A 5442-nucleotide genomic window follows, 5' to 3' on the forward strand; every position below is an offset into this window, starting at 1 on the left:
GAATGTACAAGGCACAAAGATAAACAACCACAAACATTGCCTCTTAAGGAGGGCTTCAGACAGGTGCCTGCCAACATAACATGACAGGTCTTCCAAACTACATGAAGTTAGGGGTCATTACCTAAGTGGTATGCCAACCACAAGCAAAGCAAAGCACAGTTCAAATGAACTTAAAGCAACTTAGGTACCTGTGTAAACAACTAAACCAATCAGTACAATGTTCAGACAAACAGACAACAGTCAATCAACAAACAGACAATCCAAATGCACAATGAGTAAGCCATAAGGCAAACAATCAAGTGAATTATCATCAAAGCCTACAAAACCAACAAATGTTAGCCAACAATAGCAAATATCAACATTCAAATGATGAGGCAACATCAACCATGGAGATCAGATGCTTGGTCCTGAAATTCAAAGCTCACATGTAAGTACAAACCACTAGGTCAAAGCCTAGGGTCAAAAGTGAATCAAAAAGCCAAAACAGAACTTGAAATTCAACATGAATCATATTTAATCAATCAAGAACAAGTCCTAAAAAGGACCAAACCAAAATCAACAAGCAAGTTCATATGGTGAGCAAGAGAAGTCAAAGACAATTTCAAAGCTCACAAATGATCATCATAAATGAAAATTCCAAATAAAAACAGAAATGATTCAAATAATTCTGAAAACAATCATGAGCATCCAACACATCCAACATGATCATCATACAAAAAATCAGAAGCATTAGAGGTCATTTGATATGGAAATTAAATTGCACAAGTTGATCAACCAAATGTGTGACACAAATTGTCACACCATGCAAACATGTGCGTAAAACAGAAATGGCAAATGAGAAAAATACCAAACCAAGCCTAAAACATCCAGCAATGTGTCTAGAATCATCATGCAAAATTTCATGCTCATTGGATTAAAATCAAGCATTTCACAATAGAAAGAGTAAGGCAAGGTCACAAATGCACCTATGTTCAATCAACCTAGAGCAAACAAAATTCCAGCCATGCATAACTTCAAAATTTACCATCACAAAAAACTAGACAAACAGAGGATCATTTTGCAAAAAATTAGGAATGATTTGAGGCATTTTTCAATTTGATATGATTTTTAGAGGTTAACAAAAAAAATGAAATGAAAATGAGCAAAGCATATGGAAATTGGAGGGAAAAGGCTCGTGAGGAATTATTTTGAATTAGTGCTGCCACCAGGATTCGAACTTGGTCCGAATTTGAAAGAAACGCGCCAGGCCAATACGCTGCCGTTTTGCAGCGAACCCTAGCCTCATGCTAGCGACGGAAATCAACCGACGCAAGGCGGACGCTACGATGAAGATCTTCATCTTCCTCACGAAGATGAAGATGAACAGCATGAAGTTCATCACAAATTTTCCAGAATTTTCCAGATTTTCCAGAATTGCTCAGAATTCAAAAAAAATTACATCATTCAAATCCTCATGTCATGTAGATTATAGATCAACAAACATTTCATGCTAATTCATCATCAATCATGCAAATCGAAGCAAATAAAGTTTGACATTCAAAACTTCAATCAAGCATATCTCTCTCAATTCTTATCCAAATCGCACGAAATTTATATCAGATTGATCAGTGAAGAGAGATCTACAAGATTATGCATTCAAAACAGAGAATTAAAGTGATCGAAAATGTGACCTCTTGAAGATCAGTTCTTGAATTCTGCAGATTCTAGGCCAGGCAAGCATGCAAATCCACTCCAAATCACTTGTTATGAAGTTTGATGATGAAATTGAGGCTTGGAAACATGTAGATCTTGCTTAAATCTCAAATGCCATGGTTATGTTCTTGAGCTCCACATGCACAATTCTGGTCCAATCTTCAAGATCCAATGCTTGATCTATGCTAAATCAACACCAAGGAACAAGAATATGGAAGAAAATTGGTATGTTATGTGGTGAAAATTTGAATTAAGATTGGGAGAAAATTTTGGAGGGAAATGAAAACTAGATCTAGAAATGGTGAATTGTGATTAACCTCTTGAAATTCTGTTATGATTTAGTATATATACCATGTGCTAATCCTATTTTAATTAAAATTAATCAAGGTTTAGTTGAAGTTAAGCAAGATAAGGTGTGGTGACAAAAATTGAAATTTTGCATGGTGCATGTAGTAAATGGACGTGAATAGTGCCATGTGCTTGATCAAAGTCACTCAAAATCATTTTTTAAACACATTGGCAATGGCAAAAAGTTCTCATGATGCACCAATTTTAAATTTATGATTTTCCCTCCAAAATCTTCATGAATAAGCAAATGATCATATGTTCAAATTTCATGCAATGTGATGGATGTTTTGGAAACTTCATGTCATGACAAGCATTTTGAAAAAAGAACCACCAAATTTGGAGTTATGAATCAAAAGTTATGCCCTTTTGAAGTTTCATGCACCCTTGGCAATGATTTGATCATATCTCTTCAACCATTCATCATAAATTCATGATCTTGGACTTTTTGGAAATGGGAGAGAGAGATCTTCAACTTTCATGTTGGGCAAAAATTCATTTGAAGCTTATTTGATGATGCAAGATCAAGTTGAATTTGAACCAAAAACTTTCCATTTTTGGAAACTTTCAATTATAGGCCACTTTCCATTTTTGGAAAGTTTTGATCTGACCTCAAATTCTTCAAGATATGCATTTGACATGATTAATAAGCACCTTTTGAACATGAATGAGATGTTGAAACTCATTTCTCGACCTCCTAGCCCTCAGTTGACTTTTTGTTGACTTTGTGGTTGACAGATGACTTAGAAATGCCCTGATCAGCGTGAGCCTTAACCACTTGATGAAATGGCTCCAGAATGAAACCCTAGCTTATACAAGCTCAATAAAATCAATATGATGATCTCCATCTCAAGAAATACCTCATCTCCTTGAAAATCCCTGATTGGTAGAGTGCAACTGATTAGGGTTGACCAGAGGTCAAAACCCTAATCCCAAAGAATCTGAGCATAAACAATGAGCCCTTGAGGATGACATAACCATGATGGTGATGTACCATTGCCAATAAGATAATGCTAAAACTCCTTGAAGGACCAAGAAACCCTAATTGAATCACAAACCCTCAGATGGCTAGTGATCAATTTATGAGACCCTCATGCTTGCATCTCTTAACCTCTCCATCTTCTGAGAAAGACTTTTAGAGGATGACTTGTTTGTTCTCACATGATATGCAATATGCAAATGCCTAATGCCCTAAAAAATGAAATGCAATATGCTAAGCTAGTCCCAAGAGATGAGAGCAAATTTTGAGGTGTTACAACGTGTGCGTGGAGAAACCATATATTTCTCCATAGTGATACATATAGGGTGGTTAGAATTTTCGGTTCCACTCTCATCCTCGAATGTGGTATCCGAAGAAGGTGCCCCGCTTGATAAAGCCAATTACTCGGAACATCAATCCTTATTTTTCTTGGATTAGGTAAGTCAAGAATGAACTTGTTTCAGACCATCACCGAATAGGTGTTCCCATCCACATAAAGCATCCATTGATGAACAAAGGCTTCCATTTCAATCTTATATTTTCCTTCAACAACAACATCCTCGCCCAAATTAAATTCAAACCAAGGTATTCGGTGATTTGGGTAATCATACCCCCTACCGAAATGTCTTCGATGGCCACTTGAGAAACCTTGCCTAAATAATTTACCGCAAAGCGGAGACATTAATAATTCCATTGTTGGTCATGTAATTGTAGCGGTGTATTCGTTACCATTGGAGATATTGACTAAATCCAAGGTAAATCATACAAAGTCGAGTCGCCACCGCACTTCTATTTATCCAAAGGAATGGTTAGAAAGCGAACAAAAACCTAAAAAGTTTTACAAACAAAATTAGTAAAAGAAACAAAGATCTGGGTAAGGGGGTTGGTTATGCAATGGGAAGGTGTTAGGCACCCAAAACATCCTAGGTACTCCTAGGGAGCCCTTTTCACACTTGTTGCAAAGGTTATTGTTTTTGTGAAAAATTTATTTGTGCAAACATGATTGAAGAGATGAGAAGAGAATATACAAGTTTATTTATATTTTGTGTTTGGATGGATAAACCCATTGCCTACGTACCCTCTTATAAAAAGATTAGGATCAAAACCTCGTAGTTCGGGTATAAAATTTCAAAACAAATGAGTGGATTGATTGGTCCAAAAGCCTTAAGGTCTTTTGTTATCAAAGGGAGAAAACTCAACCTGAAAAACAACAAGTCCACCATGTGAGGATAGCTTCAACATGCTAGTGAGGGATTAACCCTATAATAAGCATGGAAGGCTCATTGTCCATCACTAAGGACAAAGGTGAGTATTATATCTACCACAAAGATAACTCAAACCTAATAGCTAAAGGTTATGGAAATTTTGATTAAGAAGTGGACATTGGAACCACAAAAGAAACACATTTGAATGGGTGATATTTACCAATTAGAAGTATATACAAAAGATGGTCAAAGTTGACTTAAAGATTCAATTCACAATAAGTGTTATAAAAAGAAAGTTTGAAAATCAAAAGCATAAGGCTTAGGTTTCTAATGTTGAAAACAAGTGAAATGTTTGCACAAAAGATTTTTGGTTTGGGTTAGGGTGGAGAGTCCTAAGGAAACAAAAAGGTGAGGGTTAAGAAATGAAACCACTCAAGGAGTTCCTCTCTTGAGATCATATAGATGATCCAAGTGAATCCCATCCTTTGTAATAAACGAGCACAAAGCATAAGCAATCACACAAGTCTCATAAGAGATCCTCAATAAAAGGAAACAGAATGCCAATACATGGACTTATATCTGACTCCTAACAACAAAAAAGAAATAGAATGCCAATACATGGACTTATATCCGACTCCTAACAACAAAAAGGAAACAGAATGCCAATATATGGACTTATATCCGACTCCCAACCATAACAAACAAACATCAAAAGCAAACACATTAAAAGCAATTAAGCAACAAAACATCACACACTATATACATACAAGAGGCTCAAACAAATGGGTGGGCTTTAGTCAAGAGGGGTCATATCAACCTCGACAAACAAGCCAAACTGAAATGGGTAATCTAGTGAGCTCTTAACCACTAACATTGAGAGTTAGGGTGAAGCTGATCAAAATGGAAATGAGGATGAGACCTCATGCTCTTAACCCTGGCCTGGGTGAGCTCATAACAAAGAAAGCGTGGGGATCCAGAAAGTGAGATCCTATTCCACTTGACAGACACTGGACAAAGATCTTGGGTACATGTTCAGAAGCATCAGCACGTAGTGCGAGCATAAAGAACGACTCACTGAATAACGGGGGATTGGCTACTAATCCCTTTTATCCGTCAATTGCTTCAACTATTGGAGGTCTTATCAAGTAACTCATGCCTCATCTTGGAGGTCTTTGGCACAATTGTAAACAAACATAAACAGAGCCTCTGAAGGAGGACTTG

The sequence above is a fragment of the Lathyrus oleraceus genome, chromosome 2, assembly GCF_024323335.1.
Source record: "Lathyrus oleraceus cultivar Zhongwan6 chromosome 2, CAAS_Psat_ZW6_1.0, whole genome shotgun sequence".
Taxonomy (NCBI): Eukaryota; Viridiplantae; Streptophyta; class Magnoliopsida; order Fabales; family Fabaceae; genus Lathyrus; species Lathyrus oleraceus.